At 42.3% G+C, this 20,212-nt stretch overlaps 1 long non-coding RNA gene and 1 pseudogene across 1 annotated transcript; one reads left to right on the top strand and one right to left on the bottom strand.

The window, feature by feature from the left end:
* Positions 1-3,916: 3,916 nt before the first annotated feature.
* On the top strand, positions 3,917-4,288 carry LOC111526416 (annotated as a pseudogene).
* Positions 4,289-7,712: 3,424 nt separating this feature from the next.
* LOC111526430 lies at positions 7,713-19,958 on the bottom strand. Its single transcript, XR_002726361.1, has 3 exons — positions 19,842-19,958; positions 10,704-10,867; positions 7,713-8,388 (listed from the first exon to the last, which is right to left on the bottom strand). It is a non-coding gene; the product is annotated as an uncharacterized LOC111526430 (long non-coding RNA).
* Positions 19,959-20,212: the final 254 nt, after the last annotated feature.

The raw sequence follows: 20,212 nt of genomic DNA, 5'->3' as shown, positions 1-20,212 counted from the left end.
AAGCATGTTGCTTAGAGCCAAAGAGAGAGCAGATGAAATAAAACTTGAAAGGATTGAAAGATCTTGGATATTTTTCTGTGGGATATAGGCAGGATATAAGTACTTTTCATTCTTCGTCCTTTTGTACTTTGATTTTCTTTAAATTGTGTATATGTTGTATTACTTTGATGGTTTAAGTTAAGTGGTTGGGAAAAATGGACTTAAGCTGACTTCTCCTATTATAAACTCTGAGCCCCACCATTCCTAACTGCATACTTTTTTCCTCCTTAAAGATTTAAGTTCACACCTGTAATCCCAGCACTTTGGGAGGCTGAGGTGGGAGGATCACCTGAGGTCAGCAGTTCAAGACCAGCCTGGCCAACAGGCTGATGGTGAAACCCCGTCTCTACTAAAAGTACAAAAGTCAGTCTGGTGTGGTGGCAGGTGCGTGTTATCCCAGCTACTCGGGAGGTTGAGGCAGGAGAATCACTCGAACCTGGGAGGTGGAGGTTGCAGTGAGTGGAGGTCATGCCACGGCACCCCAGCCTGGGCAACAGAGCAAAACTCTGTCTCAAAACAAAAACAAACAAAAAATTAGCCAGGCGTGGTGGTGGGCACCTGTAACCCCAGCTACTTAGGAGGCTGAGGCAGCAGAATTGCTCAAACCTGGGAGGCGGAGGTTGAGGTGAGCTGATATCACACCATCGCACTCCAGCAAAAAAAAAAAAAAAAAAAAGAAAGAAAAATTAAGTTATTTAGTAACAGGATAAGAACATCTAAATAAACTGAGTTACTAGCTACTAGGTGAAACCAGATGAAATTTTGACCTATGAAGATAGCAATTTCATATCATTCAACTTATTGTATGCTCTTCTCATTAAAAAGTACAAATGGGGCCAGGCAAGGTGGTTCATGTCTATAATTCTAGCACTTTGAGAGGTTGAGGCAGGAGGATTGCTTGAGCGCAGGAGTTCAAGACCCGCTCGGCAACATAGTGAGACCTCGTCACTGAAAAAAAAGTATGAATGAAGCCAAAACCACAGTAGCTATGGACTCTTGTATACTATATACTTGGTATTTTATATTGATTTTTCCACCTAACTAAAAATATAATTTTTAAACCCCACAGAGTTGTGTCAAAAACACAAAATTATTTTTAATTATAGAAGGGACTAAGATATCAATCTCCAATGAGTTTTGATTTACTTTTGATTAATATGTCAGTTACAGAACAATCTGCAAATCTAACTCAAATTTGAAATATTATTATTATTATTTATTATTATCGAGTAGCTTCCTGAGCCAGAGTAGGCTTGCACAGGCTCCCTCAAATGTGAATTTGTTTATTTATTTATTTATTTATTTTTGAGGTAGAGTCTTGCCCTGTCTCCAGGCTGGAGTGCAGTGGTGTGATCTCAGCTCACTGCAACCTCTGCCTCCTGTGTTCAAGCGATTCTCCTGCCTTAGCCTCCGGAGTAGCTGGGACTACAGGCATGCACCACCATGCCCAGTTTTGTTTTTGGCTTCATTTATACTTTTTTTTTTTCAGTGATGAGGTCTCACTATGTTGCCCAAGATGGTCTTGAACTCCTAATTTTTGTATTTTTAGTAGAGATGGGGTTTCACCATGTTGGCTAGGATGGTCTCAATCTCTTGACCTTGTGATCTGCCCGCCTCAGCCTCCTAAAGTGCTAGGATTAAAGGTGTGAACCACTGCACCCAGCCTCAAACGTGAAATTTAAAATGAAGGTATCTATTAAATTATCAGGCCCCTTGGACCTGTAATATTCTGAAATAATACATACTACAGTTTTTCTATTTACTTCTTTTGTGAAGAGCACTGACTCAAGATGAGCCAGAAAGAATATCCTTCTGGAAGGGCAAAGCAGACCAAAGAATGATGTCTTATGCTTCATCATTGTTTGTTTTTAATTTTCTTTTTCCTTATTTAAGTTGCCTCTTGAGATTTATCAATGTTTTACAGCACCTTGAAGGTATTTGAGTCTCAAAATAGCCCTAGGGCCGGGCGCAGTGGCTCACGCTTGTAATCCTAGCACTTTGGATCACCTGAGGTTGGGAGTTCAAGACCAGCCTGGCCAACATGGTGAAACCTTGCCTCTAATAAAAATATAAAATTAGCTGAATGTGGTGGCGTGCACCTGTTATCCCAGCTAGTTGGGAGCCTGAGCAGGAGAATCACTTGAATCTGGGAGGCGAGGTTGCAGTGAGCTGAGATTGTGCCACTGCACTCCAGCCTGGGTGACAGAGTGAGACTCTGTCTCAAAAAAAGAAACAAAAAGTTTCTTTTTTTTTTTTGATAAAACTCAAATGCTCCTGCCAAATATGAGGCATTTGATTCCCTACTCAAGAATCCTTCATAAGTCTTATCATCCTAAACTTGACAATTTATTTCTGATTGTCATCATGAAGAACAATTTATTTCTCATGAAGAAAAGCTACCAAGGATGTGTAGCTTTTCGTTTACATTATGATTCTTAACATGGTAGTAGGTTAAGCATGTCTTATCCACTCCTAGATCTTCAGGGAAGGGTCCCTCCAGATGAGTTGGCTTAAGCCCCTCTGTTCATGGATGAGGAAACTGAGGCCCAGAGGGACTGAGAAACTGAGTCTACACAGAAATTCAATGAGATACATAAAATGAGACCAGAGCTCAGCTCCTAGTGAAGCTTTCTTTCTGTTGTTCTGTGCTGTTTTTTTTTTTTCTTTTTCTATTTTTAACCTCACCATCATGCAATATGCCCATGTACTGCTTCATTTCTTTAACTCAGAAACTCACTATCAAATTCGATCAAAACTTTCAAACTCTCCATACATTAAATATCAGTATTTTTAAAAATTATCTGGACGCAGTGGCTCATGCCTGTAATCCCAGCACTTTGGGAGGCTGACGTGGGCTGATCATTTGAAGTCAGGAGTTGCAGACCAAATTGGCCAACATGGCAAAACTCCATTTCTACTAAAAATACAAAAATTAGCTGGGTGTGGTGGCGGGTCCCTGTAATCCCAGCTGCTGGGGATGCTGAGGCAGGAGAATCACTTGAACCTGGGAGGCAGAGTTTCAAGATGGGCCAGAAAGAATTTCCTTCTGGAAGGGCAAAGCAGATCAAAGAATGATGTCTTATGCTTCATCATTGTTTGTTTTTGATTTTGTTTTTTGAGCCAAGATTGCGCCAGCCTGGGTGACAGAATGAAACTCCATCTGGAAAAAAAAAAAAAAAAAAGTCTAAAATATACTTTTGTAAACCTGAAAAATCATGATTTCTTTTTTTTTTTTTTTTTTTTTTTTTTTTTTTGAGACAGGGTCTCACACTATTGTCCAGACTGGAGTGCAGTGCCATGATCATAGCAGATTGCAGCCTCAACTTCCCAGGCTCCAGTGATCTTCCCACCTCAGCCTCCCAAGTAGCTGGGACTACAGGTGTGCACCACCTGACCTGACTAATTTTTTTGTTTTTTTTTGTAGAGATGGGGATCTTGCCTTGTTGCCCAGGGTGGTCTTGAACTCCTGAGCTCAAGTGATCCACCTGCCTTGGCCTCCCAAAGTGCCCGGTCGATCATGATTCTTTGTCTATGATTTTAAAAGCCCCTCATTGGTCTGGGATAATGAAGGTAAAGAAAATACTTCCCATATCCTGAAGTCTAGGGCATCCTTCTATGAATGAGGAAATGTAGCCTAAAAGAAAAGTAGGACCTGTCTTTCGCATTCCATCTTTACGTGAACAAGGATGTCTCACACATAGTGATCAGAACTCATTCCTTCTATTCCAACAAGTCATGGGCTTCTGGTGTGTCTGCTAGACAACGCTTAGCGGAAAGTTGGAGCAATTCAAAATTTGAATTCAATTTCCTAGTTGCTAGGATTGTGTTATCTGATTTTATTAAGAAATAACTGATGGAGCAGTGTGAAGAGGGGAGAATGACCCCCAGACCAACCAAAGCCCACGACCCGCTGCATCCCGCGCCCTGTGCCTGTCCTGCCAATGCTGCCACCATACCCAAGAGAAAGGCTGAAGGGGATGCTAAAGGAGATAAAGCCGAGGTGAAGGATGAACCACAAAGAAGATCCGTGAGGTTGTCTGCTTAACCTGCTCCTCCAAAGCCAGAGCCCAAACCTAAAAAGGCCCCTGCAAAGAAGGGAGAGAAGGTACCCAAAGGGAAAAAGGGAAAAGCTGATGCTGGCAAGGGGAATAACCCTGCAAAAAATGGAGATGCCCAAACAGACCAGGCACAGAAAGCTGAAGGTGCTGGAGATGCCAAGTGAAGTGTGTGCATTTTTGATAACTGTGTACTTCTGGTGACCATACAGCTTGAAATACTATTTTTTAAATCAAGTTTTATAAAAACGCATAATTCTGTTTTACCTTTTTTTTTTTTTTTTTTTTTAAAGCTTTGTTGTGAGCACACAGAACACTTCATTGTTGTTTTAGGGGGAAGGGGCATGTGTCCCTAACAGAATGTCTCTGAAGCTGGATTGATGTGGGGAAAACACCTTTCCCTCTTAGTTTTGAGAGACTTCCTCTTGGTTCCCAGGAGGAGGGACACCCTGACTTTGACACACATGGCCCCTTGGCACAAAAGCCTTGTGGTATGGAAAAACAAATTCGTTTTTATATCCTCTTCTCCCTTGCCACCTTTCAGCACAGGCTTAACTTCCTTAAGCCCAGACATCTGTTGGGACCTGACCCCCAGTCATTGGTTACCAGTGTGTCAGGTAATCTGGACTTTCCGGTGATGCCACTGAGATGGCACCTGTCAAAACAGCAGTGGTTCCATTTCTAGATTGTGGATCTTCAGATAAATTCTGCCATTTGCATTTCACTTTCTGAAAGTCAGGATAGGCTCGTGAAAAGTTGTTAAACAACATGCTAAACGTGAAATGTCAACCCTCACTCTATACTTTCCCTGTTCAGAGCATCGGATGAAGACTTCATTGGGTTTTATAGTGGCTTCCTGATTTTTGGTAATCCATTAAAGAAGGGAGTTTGAAAGTTGTTATAGGCCGGGCGTAGTGGCTCCCACCTGTAATCCCAGCACTTTGGAAGGCTGAGGTGGGCGGATCACAAGGTCAGGAGATCGAGACCATCCTGGCTAATATGGTGAAACTTCGTCTCTACTAAAAGTAAAAAAAATTAGCTGGGTGTGGTGGCAGATGCCTGTAATCTCAGCTACTCTGGAGGCTGAGGCAGGGGAAACACTTGAACCCAGGAGGCGGAGGGTTGCAGAGAGCCAAGATCGCGCCACTGTGCCACTGTACTCCAGCCTGGGTGACAGAGCGAGACTCCGTCTCAAAAGAAAAAAGAAAAAAAAACCAAGAAAGTTGTATACTGGTAACGATTGTCTGCCTAGGTCCTGCCTGAAATACCATGATTGTTTATGGAAAGTATCTTTAATAAAGCTGGATACAGTTTGGCTTGGGGTAAAAGAAAGAGAAATAACTGACTTAACATTATTTAAATAATTCCTTTTCCTTTCAGCTTGACTTTTTGTTTTTAGCGGAAAATAATTGTGTCAGAGAAGTGACTACGTTCTTTTAAACAGGAACTACCTTTCACAATCTTATTATGAGGAACATGAGGAAAATTTTAAATGTCTAGGCAATATCACAACAATATTTCCTAAGAGACTTGATAATGTCTCCAGGGGCATGGGAATTCAGGTTCCTTGATTCTAGTTATTGTGTTGCAACTGACTCACTCTAAGATCATAGCTTAATTACTTTTACACAAATCACTATCTCTAATGCATTGTATGCAAGTACATAACTCTACCTTACTAGGAATATTATGAGGAAAATTATCTTTTGTTTAAATGTTGGTTTGGGAGTTAGGAAATATCCATGAATACATATTATGTTTCAACTACCTGCAAATCACATAAGCTTGTATTAGTCAATTATTTTTCCATAGCAGAAAACAGAAAGCAAAATTAAATTGACTTATACAATAAGGGAATCAGCTGGGCATGGTGGCTCATGCATGTAATCCCAGGACTTTGGGAGACTGAGGCAGGCGGACCACTTGAGGTCAGAAGTTAGGGACCAGCCTGGCCAACATGGTGAAACTCTGTCTCTACTAAAAAAAAAAAAAAAAAAAAAAAAAAAATTAGTTGGGCATGGTGGCAGGTGCCTCTAATCCCAGCTGCTTGGGAGGCTGAGGCAGGAGAATTGCTAAGCCTGGGAGGTGGAGGTTGCAGTGAGCCAAGATCATACCAACTGCACTCCAGCCTGGGTGACAGAGTGAGACTCCATCTCAGAAAAAAAAAAAAAAAGGGAATTTACAGGGATGAATATTGCTGAAAATTTTAGAGGTTACTGGCTTCAGGAAAGTTTTGATCTAACGCCCCAATGATATGAACAAATCCTGAACTCCTGCTTTCCATTTATTGGTCTTTATCACCTCAGGGTTAATTTCCAGAAGCTTCAGGGCCTACATGCTTTCAGGTTCAAATCCAATAGAAAAGAGAGACTTAGCATTATCAATAGCTTAAAAAAATTTTTTTTGAGGCAGAGTCTTGTTGTGTCACCCAAGATGGAGTGCAGTGGTGTGATCATGGCTCACTGCAGCCTCAACCTCCCGGGCTCAAGGGGTCTCTTGACTCAAGAGTCTTTCTTGAGTCTCTTGAGTCCAGGTACATACCCTACACCTGGTTAATTTTTAATTTTAATTTTATTTTGTAGAGATGGGGTCTTGCTATGTCACCTAGGCTGGTCTCGGACTCCTGGCCTCAAGTGATCATCTTGCATCAGCATCCCAAAGTGCTGGGATTACAGGTGTGAGCACTGCCCTAACTTGGTTACTGTGTTCATCCTAAACTAATCATTAAAGACCAGACAGATGGAATGTGTTGATTGAGTCAAGCCCAACAGGATCTAATCTTGACCTTGGGGGTGGAGTCAGTGCCCCTTGAATACATCATGCAGAAATTTGGAATAGTGTCAAAAAGAGGGAAGGCAAGATAAATCCTAAAATTTTCTATTTATAATATTCATTTATTTATTTATTTATTAGTTTTTTAAATTTTTTGAGACGGATTCTTGCTCTGTTGCCCAGGCTGGAGTGCAATGGCACAATCTCGGCTAGCTGCAACCTCTGACTCCCTGGTTCAAGCGATTCTCCTGCCTCAGCCTCCTGAATAGCTGAGATTACAGGCACCTGCCATCACGCCCAGCTAATTTTTTGTATTTTTAGTACAGATGTGGTTTCACCATGTTGGCCAGGCTGGTCTTGAACTCCTGGTCTTGATCCACTCACCTCAGCCTTCCAAAGTGCTGGGATTACAGGTGTGAGCCACTGCACCTGGCCATAACCTTCTATTTAAATGCCTTTAATAACTAGCATTTCAACCTAGAGTCATTCATGCACTTGTTAATGCATTCAACAAACATTTTTTCAGGGTTCACTATGTGCAAGGTCTTGACTCCATTTCCAGGCTTCTCTTTAAGAGCAAGCACCAAGAACTTGTCCTCAGACTGAAATCAGAATTATGAGAGCGATTAGGAAAACAGGCTTCCCAAAAACTTCCATATTTTTAAGCTGGTTTCTTACATTTTCAGGTATCTAGGAAAGGAAGAGAAACAACCATCCACCTTCCCACAAGCCCTACCCAAGCACATCCTCCGAACCTATTCACAGCCCCACTTTAAGCCTTGTGGTCTATATATTCACTAAGATCCTTTCTGGATACAAGATATACAATGATATTGTGATTTGACATTGACATTTAAAAACAGACTCTTGTTTTGCTTTGTCTTGTTTTGAACGTCCAAGGAAAGATAAGCACATTGTAGTCTTGAAAGAGATCACTCTTTACCTAGGTTAAGAAGACGGGTAATTAGAGCATTTAGTGGTTGGACTTAGGTTCCCACGTGCCACCTAAGTCCTATGTGGAGCTAGATCAGACAACTCAATCTCTCTAGCATGTGGGTTATACAAAATGAGAAAGAACAGGAAATGCTCGTATATATTTTGGATGTTGCCACTGGCTGAGCAGGAAGCTGCAAGAGAGATAACAGATGATTAAGGCCTCTCCCCAGGCTCCCTTTGGGAAAGCAGCCTTTGGGAAAACACGTGTAGAAAATGAGAGACAAGTACAACTGAAATGCTTCAGCCGTGCTTTGTCCGTGTCTGCGCTGTTTACAAAGCATTCTGAAATAAACAAATGAAGTTGCTCCACATCCAGAAAGGTCCTGGTGATTGTACAGTGGCCTGGTGTTAAGCGCAGCTTTTTTTTTTTTTTTTTGGTGCTAAATCTGTAGACCCTGAGAATAAATCCATTTGTATTTCCTTTTCTTGGGGAAAGAAATGTTCTGGCACTCAGTAGGATGTCCTGATTCTCTTCGTAAGGCTTTGATGCTTGTTCCAGTGTTCCGGGTTGAGGACAGGCACACACCTAAAGTAAAGGTAGAAAGTGAGAGAAGAACTGAAAAAGGGAGGCCAAGTTGGAAAGACAATAGCAGGCCTGGGAACTCAATTTGGAAAATGATAGGAAGTAAAATGTCCTTTGATTCTCCCCAGGATTCAACTCGAAACCACAGTAAACATTTTAACAGGAGTCTTACACATAGTGCTGAGGGAGGAAATGGCAGTCCAGTACAAAGGTGGGATGTTATTTCTACGACAAATGAAAGTTGGCCCCCAAGAAGCTCAAATCCTAGCTTCAGTGTGCATCTTGGCCTTGTGTTGTGTTCTGTGAGACATTCTCCAAGAGTATGGCTTCTGAACTGACACAGCCACTTGCTGCCTGTGGCCTTTGGGGATGGATTCTCTCCAACAAGCTAGTACTAGCAGAGATTAACTTCCTTTTGTGGTTCCCAGATTTACATATAGAACTGATCCTCAAACTGTTACTTTGGAAGTTAGAACAAAGTGTTGACTTGCCAAGTCTTTGTAAAGGGGGCTTAGTTACATGATGCCCTTCAGGCACTTCGGGCTTCTTAGATGTGCCAGTCTTTTAAAGTGAATGTGTTTTGATTTCTGGGGTTAACTTTGGGGTTGGAAGGCGGGTGCACACACCAAACAAAAGGCTTGTTGTCTTCATCATTTTTTTTCCAGGGACCCAGGAAATAAAGGGGTCTTCTTTTCACAGCAGTGGTCTATCAGTCTTTTCTGGCAGCAATTGAGATTCTAAGGAAGCAGTTAATATGTCTGGTGCAATAAATGTGACTCGGAACTTTTGCCTGTCTCTTAACTATCCCCACCTCCTCTCCAGGCTCAGCACTTCCTTCAACACTGGGGTCAATGCTTAGGATAGGGTTGGTTTGACTCTATCCTGCCACTGCCTTGGCCTTAGTTTCCAGGTTTATAGTAACTGGTGTCTGCCTTACCTTCCTGTCCCTGGCTGACCCCTGCTCTGTTCCTAAGTCCCTGGTAATTACAGTCTCCTCCCAGTTTCTCAATGAGGTGGTGGTTCTCTGTCCCCTTCAGTAACTAGATTCGCCTGACCTGGAGTCCTTAACTCCTATGCCTGAGTCATTCCCATATACCTCAGATGTCCTTGGCATAGAATGACTTGTCCACTCACCTAACAAAGTGTAAGAGTGTTCATATTTTCACTTTGGGCATAGATTTTAACTTTGCCTTAATTTTTTAAAGTTTTTAATAAGCAGAAAAATTCACACCTGAATTATTAATTTGTTGAATGCCCTGAATATCACTGAAAATAACTTAATTGTTAACACTGAATTGCATCAGCTGACAGGAACACAATAAAGACAGGCTAAATAAACAGTACTATCACCTAACACCTCATAACATAAGCAAAAGGAAACTTATTATCAATGCGTTATGAACAACAAGTGCAAACATTCAATAATATGTGAACCTGCTGTAACAACCATTCTGGTCAAGGCTCCTGTTTTAGTTTTCATGAGATCAAAAGCTTAAGAATTCAGAATCGTAGTCACCCCCATTGAGTCAATTTTCGTAATTTATATTGACCAGACCTAGGTTATACAGCATCTGTAGCTGAAAAGTGATAGTCTGCTCTTGGTAAACTCTCCATCTTTCACATTATGTGGAGTTTATCTCCTCCTTGAACTCTTGGTAGAATCTTACATTATGGACCATGTGGACTTGTTTTCTTTCTTGAAGGTAGATGTTTGACTATTTCTTATGTTACTATTGATAAGTTCAGGCTTTCTGTTCCTTGAGCCAATTTTGGTAATTTATATTTCTTTAGAAAGCCATTCTCATGGTCTGGATTTTCAAATTCATTGGAATAAAGTTGTACATAGCACTTAAAAAATCTGAAATCTCTGCATCTTGTTTTCCTCTTTGATGTTATTGTGTCTTTTTTCTTTCTTTCTTTCTTTCTTTCTTTCTTTCTTTCTTTCTTTCTTTTCTTTTTTCCTGGTTCATACTTGCCAAAGGCTTTCTATGTTTTGAGCTTGTTAAAACATCAAATTACCGTTTTTGGTTTTCTATTTCATATTATCTGTTTTATCTTTATTAATTCCTTCCTTCTACCCTCTCTGGTTTGTTATTTTCTAGTTTCTAGAGTTGAAAGCTAAGTTCACTTATTTTCAACCTTTCTTGCTTTTCAACATCTGGATTTAACGTTATAATTTTCTTCCTGATAAACAATTTCGTTATTTCTCAGAGTTTGAGATGCTTTATCCTCCTTGTCACTGATTTCTAAATAATCCTACTGCCCAATCCTGTGGGAAAATTACCCCCACTGGTAGAAGACTTTACCATGTGACTTACTTTAGCCAATAAAACATGACTGGAAGTGCAGCCCACAATCTGAATCACAGTGTGATTCCATCGTCTTTCTTTTCTTTCTACCACAAGACCAGCAGTGTCCCACACAGGGCTGTTTCTTCAGCCTGCACACCAGACTGCAGATGACAAGGAGCATGACAGCTGACCTGGGATGGTGATGAAGCGAGGGAGAAATACATCTCTTGTAATCTCCTGATACAGTCTTAAATTCTCCAGTATGCATTTCTAAAGAATTAAACGTCTTCCTATATAGTCAAAATAACATTTTCACATCCAACAAAATTAACATTGATTTCTTTTTTTTTTTTTTGAGATGGAGTCTCACTCTGTTGTTCAGGCTGGAGTGCAGTGGCATGATCTCAGCCCACTGCAAACTCTGCCTCCAGGGTTCAAGTGATTCTCTTGTCTCAGCCTCCCAAGTAGCTGGGACTACAGGCTTGTGCCACCATGCCCGGCTAATTTTTTGTATTTTTAGTAGAGATGGGGTTTCACCGTGTTAGCCAGGATGGTCTCAATCTCCTGACCTTGTGATCCCCCCGCCTTGGCCTACCAAAGTGCTGGGATTACAGGCGTGAGCCACCATACCCAGCCCGATTTCTTAATATTATCTAATACTTAATACATACTCAAATTTCTTCATTTGGCTTACAAATGTCATTTATAGCTGGTTTGTACAAATCATGAACTAACCCAGAACCACATATTCTATTTAATTACTATTATTATTAATTATTTAACTGTTTTAAAACTAGAACAGCCTCTTTTCTTATTACACTGACTTTTTGAAGAGACCAGGCCTCCATCATATAATTATGTTTTTTATCTCCTATGATCAGAGAGTAACCCAAGTGCTATAACTTTGGTACAGCATGAGTAACCAGTTTCCCATTCTTAGAGCTTTAAGATCAACTGATCATCCTTGCCTGAATTGATAATTTCCTTAGGTACTGCAAATGATTCTTTCAGTGTAAAATAACGGTATAAATGTAAATGTAACCTATAAATGTATAAATGTATATATGTAGAGCTTTCCCTTGTCATGTGGGGTCATTTTGGTTTCTGCAGTAGAGTTGCTACTGGAAAGGCAGGATAAATGCCTACTTCTTCCTCGTTATCCACTTTCAAAGTAAACAGTTGTTTCAAATGGTGACACACAAGCTTTTTCCCTGGCTTTCTCTTACTGTTATAGACTTCTGGATTTTTGGAGATTTGATGTGTTTCAATCAACCATAATAATTTTTTCTTTTTTGATGTTCAAAGTATTTCTTATGATATCCCTAACGATTTTTTTTTTTTCTTTTTTAGCTGGAGTGCAGTGGCGCGATCTCGGCTCACTGCAACCTCCGACTCCCTGGTTCAAGCGATTCTCCTGCCTCAGCCTCCTGAGTAGCTGGGATTATAGGCACCTGCCAACATGCCCAGCTAATTTTTGTATTTTTAGTAGAAACAGGGTTTCACCAGGTTGACCAGGATGGTCTCGATTTCCTGACCTTGTGATCTGCCCGCCTTGGTCTCCCAAAGTACTGGGATTACAGGCGTGAGCCACTGTGCCCGGCCCCCAGTGAAATGATTAATCCTAGTAGAATTCTTCACATGGGGAAACAAAAGCACAGAAACCAGTCATTGGACTCAGTAAGTCTCTCGAAATGATAAAAAGGGGAGAAAACACAACACAGATAGGCAGGACCATAGCCACAGTCTGCCTGAGAGGGGCACAGTGCATCACTGTGTACAACAGAAATCTGATTTGTCCCTTCTTGTAGCACTCCAAAAAACAGAAGGCCACAGGCAATGTTAGCTCTCAGAAAGAACCACCCCAAAATCATCATTGTTCACCTAAACAGCCAAACTGCTTTACTAGCTCATGCCCCTTCAAGCTAACACACTGTGTAGGTGAGCTCAAGAACTAGTTGCACACCTTCAGTGATTAACAATCTATTCGGTGCCACGCTGTGGTGGCACACAGCTGTAGTTCCAGCTACTCAGGAGGCTGAGGCAGGAGGATTACTTAAGCTCAGAGGAGTTCGAGACAAGTCTGGGCAACACAAGGAGGCATTGTCTCTAAAAAATAAAAATAAACAATCTATTTGGGAATAGTCACTGAGTTAACAAATATTTTCTGTTAAGATGATGGGACAATAGGGCTAGGAACGATGGCTTATGCCTGTAATCCCAGCACTTTGGAAGGCTGAGGCGAGCTGATCACTTGAGGTCAGGAGTTTGAGACCAGCCTGGCCAACACGGTGAAACCCCATCTCTACTAAAAATACAAAAATTAGCCAAGCATGGTGGCACGTGCCTATAGTCCCAGCTACTCTGGAGGCTGAGGCAGGAGAATCGCTTGAACTCTAGAGGCAGAGGTTGCAGTGAGCCGAGATTGCGCCGTTGCACCCTGGTCTGGGCAACAGAGTGGATTCCATCTCAAAAAAAAAGGCTGGGCGCAGTGGCTCATACCTGTAATCCCAGCACTTTGGGAGGCTGAGGCAGGTGGATCACCTGAGGTCAGGAGTTTGAGACCAGCCTGGCCAACATGGTGAAACCCTGTCTCTACTAAAAATTCAAAAATTAGCCGGGTGTGGTGATGCATGCCTGTAATCCCACCTACTCGGGACGCCGAGGCAGGAGAATCGCTTGAACCTGGGAGGCGCCAGTTGTGGTGAGCTGAGATCACACCATCGCACTCCAGCCTGGGCAACAAGAGTGAAACTCCATCTCAAAAAAAAAAAAAAAAAAAAAAAGAAAAGAAAAGAAGAAAAGAAATTCGAGACCAGTCTGGCCAACATGGTGAAACCCCATCTCTACAAAAATTTCAAAAATTAGCTGGGTGTGGTGGCGTGTGCCTGTGGTCCCAGCTACTTGGTACCCTGAGGTGGGAGCATCACTTGCATCCGGGAAGTGGAGGTTGCAGGGTCCGAGATTGGGCCACTGCACTCCAGCCTGGGTGACAGAGTGAGATCTTGTCTAAAAAAGAAAAAAAAAGATGATGGGACAATAAATATTAGCTATCGAGCCGTCAGCACTACTGAGACTCTAAAGAGGAAGGAAGCCCTTCTAGCTGTAGAGGTCTTGGGCATTACATTGTAAGAGATGGGGTTGGAGTGAGGCCTTGAAGACTGGGTGGTAGTTTATTTTATGAAGATGGGGTTGGGAGGGTAGTACCCAGCCCATGGGACAGGGAGTACCAGCAGGAGAGGACAGAGAGTTTTATATAGGATTACTGGCATATAAACTTCAGTGTTTTATGGCCAGATTATATATGCCTTTGAATTCCTGGCTAAACATTTGGATGGGATATTGTAAGTAACAGAGAACTACTGTGGGTGTTTTCAGTATAAGGGGGAGGGAATGATGGCCAGGCTTTTGAATTTAAGTTGTAAGGATCAGGCTCAGAAATCCACTCCCCTCTTCTAATTTATTGATGACTAATACGGAAGAATCACTGAGAAAATATGAAGTGAAAAAAAGCTACCTACAGGGCAGTTTCCTTGCATTTGTGTTAGATGTGCACATCTAAGATTTTACACACAGATTATCTCTGGAAGAATGCAGGAGCCACTGGTGGCCATGGCTGCCTCCCAGTAGAGAAACTGGGTGCCATTTACTCCAAATCACTGGTTACAGTGATTCCATGACAAAATTAGCTAGATGAGGAAGCAGTATCTAATTTCATTTTGATTTGGTTTAGTTTTTAATCACAAGAGAGGATGGGTGTTATACAAGAGCACAGGACGTGATGTCAAAGGGTCCTTATGACCCAGCCTCTGTTGCCTTTCTATGGCTATGTGTGACTATGTGACCTTAGGAGAGACGCCATCCTCCAAGACTCAACTCTCTCATCTGTAAAACAAGGACAAGAAAACATCCCTTATAGGGGTTTGATGAGAACCTACATGAAGATGATATAAAGCACCATGTGGATCAGGCACAGTGGCTCACACCTGTAATCCCAACACTGTGGAAGGCTGAGGTGGGCAGACCACTTGAGGTCAAGAGTTTGAGACCAGCCTGGCCAACATGGTGAAACCGTGTCTCTACTAAAAATACAAAAATTAGCCGGGTGTAGTGATGGATGCCTGTAATCCCAGCTACTGAGGCAGGAGAATTGGTTGAACCTGGGAGGTGGAGGTTGCAGTGAGCCGAGATCATGCCATTGCACTCTAGTCTGGGCAACAAGAATGAAACTCGGTTTAAAAAAAAAGAAAAAAAAAAAAAAAGCACCATGTAAGTGAAACTTTGAAAACAATTTTTTATTTTTATCTTTAAAGAGATAGTGTCTCACTCTGTTGCCCAGGCTGGTCTCAAACTCCTGGGCTCAAGTGATCCTCCTCCTCAGTGTCTCAAAGTGCTGGGATTATCGGTGCAAGTCACTGTGCCCTGCAGAAACTTCTTAAAAATGATTACGTCAAAAATGTTTCATGTTCTGAAAATGCCTTGAACTCTGTAGATTCAGTTCCAATTTTTAAACGGGGACATGTAGCGCCGGTGAGGTTAACAGGCAGACCTGGCAGATGCAGCCACTGCTCAGCAGAGTTCCTCGGCAGGCCAGGCGTGGATGGAAACTACAAATTTCCATCACAAGGCATCAGATTTCCCCTCTCTAAGAACAAGTAACTAAGCAATTTTTACAAATTATGCACAGGATGAAGCTTTCTGAGAGGCTGGGGTGTGCTGGTTTTACCCAGCCACGGGGAACAGAAGAATCGCCTGCCTCCCTCCCCAGCCGGACCCTTTGCCCAGCATCAGGCCCCTGACACAGTCATATTTCAGAGGAAGGTGTGGTGAGCTCTTGAGTTTCTGGTGTGACCTTTGGAGAGGGATTTGTGGAGTGTCACCTCTGGAAAGCAAGCCATGATACAGAGCACTAACTTAATTGTCGTTCCTACGAGGTTCTGTGTAGATCTTACCACAGACAGCATTAACAGAAGCAGTTGATTCTCAGGGTACTGCTCTGGAAATGGTGTAAAAGAATGGATCATTCCTCATTTGCCATTCATAGACAAGTCTCTATTAGGCAAAAGGAAAAGTCTGTGCAATTGTATTAACTGTAATCTGGAAAGTAGCCACACCCTCCTTCCAGAACTTCCTTCTTCACACACAAAGCTTTTTCCTTTTGAAAATGAAATTTGTATTCTATTTATAGGAAGAAATGTGTGCTTCTTTCTCAAACTATTGTCTAAGATTACATCAGTTTCACATTACATCCAAGCTAACCACTTTCTTCTGCAACATAAATTTACATGGACCCAGTGAATTTTGCCAGTGCATCATGTCCTAGAACAAGGGCAAAGTTAATAAATTGCCTTCATTTATCTGAGAGCAAGGCCAGATTGAAGGCACAAAGGAATTAACACAAAGGAAAGTTAATATGGGAAGGAAGAAGAGAGAAACAAAGGAGAAGCCAGGCACAGTGACTCACACCTGTAATTCAAGCACTTTGGGAGGCTTAGGTGGGTCGATCATTTGAGGTCAGGAGTTCAAGACCAACCTGGCCAACATGGTGAAACCCCCTCTCTACTAAAAATACAACAATTAGGGCCGGGCGCGGTGGCTCACGCCTGTAATCTCAGCACTTTGGGAGGCCGAGGCAGGTGGATCAGGAGATCAGGAGACAGAGAATATCTTGGCCAACATGGTGAAACCCCATCTCTACTAAAAATACAAAAAATTATCTGGGCGTGATGGCGGCGGCCTGTAGTCCCAGCTACTTGGGAGGCTGAGGCAGGAGAATGGAGTGAACCCGGGAGGCGGAGCTTACAGTGAGCCGAGATCGCGCCACTGCACTCCAGCCTGGGCGACAGACAGAGCGATACTCCGTCTCAAAAAAAAAAAAAAAAAAAAAAAAAAAAAAAAAAATTAGGCAGGTGTGGTGGTACGCAATTGTAATCTCAGCTACTTGGGAGGCTGAGGCAGGAGAATTGCTTGAACCTGGGAGGTGGAGGTTGCAGTGAGCTGAGATCGCACCACCGCACTCCAGCCTGGATGACAGAGTGAGACTCTGTCTCAAAACGAAAAACAAAAAACTAACAAAAAAAAGAGAAACCAGCGTGCTTTTAGTACAATGTTAGAAAATTATTTAACATAGCCATTTCGACATGCTAAATATTTTGCGGATAGAGACAGTCCCTGACAATGGTCCACCTTTAAGATGGCATGAAAGTGCTATATGTTCAGTAGAAAGCAGTATGATACTCTTTTGACATGATGGGCCAGTCGCTGTCAGCCACACCATGAACTGTGTTGCTCAGCTGCAGGTAATGTAAGAACGTTGATTGTGTTTAAGGTAGGCTAGGCTAAGCTACGACATTAGGCAGCTAGGTGTATTAAGTGCATTTTTGATTTATGATATTTTCAACTTAACCATGAGTGTATTGGGATGCAACCCCATCATAAGTTGAGGAGCATCTGTATTTCAGTATTTAATACAACAACCTTGTGAGATAAGTGTTATTCTTATCCCTATTTTAAACCAAGGAAACCTCAAACAGAATGGTTAAATAACTTGGTTAAGATCATGTACTCAAATCTATTCTCCATAAGGACACTTCTTTCCCAGACACCCTTTCAAATGGGGCCTTTTTTTTCTCTCCCCTACTCATCTTGGACCACTGGCCTGGAGGCGAAGGAGGTATCCTCATTTCTCCCAACTGCTGCTTCAAGAGCACCATTCCTCTCTCCTTAAAAGCTTTCAGTTTTGAAGCTGTCATCTAAATATTTACTATATATTCTGGGGTCACTGCTCTGAATTCCTTGAAGAGTTCTATTCCCTGTCACTTCAGATTCTTGGTGACTTCACAAACAGTCTTTCCAAATGCCCCTCCTGCCAGTGTCTTCACCACCTCACCTCCAACAGTGTTGTCATTCTTCCCTGGACCTGTGCCAGAGGCCAGCTCATTCCTCACCAAATCTGTTTCCTCTCCTTTCTGGACAGACTACATATGCACTTCTGCTTTGTAGGAATGGCTTCATGACTGAGTTCTGGACAAAGGGATTTGCAGTCCTCTGCTTGCTCTCTCATTATTTGCTAGCCAGATGGAGAGGATGCAATGGAGTGTTCCAAGGCCCTGGAACAGCGCTGTCCAATAGAAATGGAAGGCAAGCCATATTATGTGATTTTAAATTTTCAAGTAGCCATATTAAAAAATGCAAAAAAGAAACAGGTGTGGCTGGGCGTGGTGGCTCATGCCAGTAATCCCAGCACTTTGGGAGGCAGAGGCGGGCAGATCACTTGAGGTCAGGAGTTCGAGACCAGCCTGACCAACATGGTGAAACCCCGTCTCTACTAAAAATACAAAAATTAGCCGGGTGTGGTGGTGCATGCCTGCAATCCCAGCTACTCAGAAAGCAGAGACATGAGAAAAGCTTGAACCTGGGAGGCAGAGGCTGCAGTGAGCTGAGATTGCACCACTGCACTCCAGGGTGGGCAACAGAATAAGATTCTGTCTAAAAAAAAAAAAGTAAAATTAATTTTAATAGTACATTTTATTTCATCCAGTATATTAAAAATATCATTTCAACATGTTATCAATATAAAAATTATAAGTGAGGTATTTTATATCTTGTTTTCATATTATGTCTTTGAAATCTAGTGTGTAATTTACACTTGCAGCACCTATCAATTCAAATATTAAGTTTACATCAAAAATACTTGACCTGGGCTGGTTATGGTGGCTCACACCTGTAATCCCAGCTCTTTGGCAGGCCAAGGAGGATTGCTTAAGGCCAAGAGTTCAGGACCAGCCTGCGCAACATAGTGAGACCCCATCTCCACAAAAATAAATTTTAAAAATTAGCTGGGGATGGTGATGTGAGCCTGTACTCCTAACTACTCAGGAGGCTGAGGTGGGAGAATCACGTGAGCCCAGGAGTTGGAGGCTGCAGTGAGCTGTAATTGTGCCACGGTACTCCAGCCCAGGTCACAGAGTGAGACCCCATCTCTTTAAAAAAAATCACAACAAAAAGTTGACCTGTATTTAATTTTTTTTATAGTAAAGTGAAAGCAAGTTTATTAAGAAAGTAAAGAAATGAAAGAGTAGCTACTCCATAGGCAGAACAGCCAATCTGTATTTAACTTTATAAAGTAGTCGCACATATCCGAATTGTTCCAAACAGACTTTAAAAATTTTAAATTAAAATTAATTCTTTTTTTTTTTTGGAGATGGAGTCTCACTCTGTCGCCCAGGCTGGAGTGCAATGGTGTGATCTCAGCTCACTGCAACCTCTGCCTCCCAGGTTCAAGCGATTCTCCTGCCTCAGCCTCCTGAATAGCTGGGATTACAGGTGCATGCCACCATGCCTGGTTAATTTTTTTGTATTTTTAGTAGAGATGATGTTTCACCATGTTGGCCAGGCTGGTCTCAAACTCCTGACCTCGTGACTCACCCGCCTCAGCCTCCCAAAGTGCTGGGATTACAGGTGTGAGCCACCATGCCTGGCCAAAATTTAAATTTTTTAAATGAAAAATTCAATTTCTTAGTTGCACAAGTCACATTTCCAATGTTTAGTAACCACATGTAGCTGGTGGCTACCGTATTAAACAATGCAGTTCAAGCCTCCATGGAAAGAGCCCAGGACCCTGAATGATGGTAGGGAGCAGACCCCCACCCCGCCAACAAGCATTGGGTTGTGATTTGAATAAGAAATAAACCTTTACATGCTGAGCCGCTAAGAATGAGGAATTGTTTGTTACAACAATTAGCTTGTACCAGTAAACAACCTTGACTACCACTCTCCATGGTCAGACATTGTTATTACCAATAGCTCTGCCTCCTCCATAACCTCTATTCAATCCTCCTTCTCTCCTCACCTGCCATATTTTCAGCTCCTTTCTTCTAATACTGCAATTGTAGTAATGTGTTGGCCCCACTCTCCTCCTTGCCCATCGGCCCTCATCATCGCTTTCTACTCCCTTCATACATCCTCAATTCCTTGGCCCTGCCTCCTTTGACTGTGTCTCCTAGCAAAACCACAGCTGCGGTGGAGATTTTCTACCCATACTCAGCTGAATGGACACCCAGAACCACGCTACTTGCCCCACTTTAACAAGCAAACATGCTGAATTCCTTTTATATAGGAATTCATGGCTAATTCAAATCAAATTAGCAAGGAAAAGATTCAAATCACCTTAGTCAAGAAAGGTTAACTGGATGGAAAAGAAATCACCATCTGGCCTTTCTTTAGTACTGCTGGAAATCCTCCTCCATTTCCATTCTAGAATGCTGTTTCCCAGTTTCTCTTCTCTTCAACCCTTCTCTCCTCCTCCCCCTCCCACTTCTACTTATCAGCTTCTACCTGAGCTGCCTGTTTCCAACAAGATAGCAGCAATCAAAAAAGCCACTCAAGGCTGGGCGCGGTGGCTCACATCTGTAATCCCAGCACTTTGGGAGGCCGAGGCTGGCGGATCACTTGAGGTCAGAAGTTCAAGGCCAGCTTGGCCAACATGGTAAAACCCTGTCTCTACTAAAAATACAAAAATTAGCAGGTCATTTTGGCAC

Source organism: Piliocolobus tephrosceles, chromosome 2, assembly GCF_002776525.5.
Source record: "Piliocolobus tephrosceles isolate RC106 chromosome 2, ASM277652v3, whole genome shotgun sequence".
Lineage (NCBI taxonomy): Eukaryota > Metazoa > Chordata > Mammalia > Primates > Cercopithecidae > Piliocolobus > Piliocolobus tephrosceles.
The sequence above is the reverse complement of the archived record's forward strand: the minus strand, read 5'-3'. Positions and strand labels throughout refer to the sequence as shown.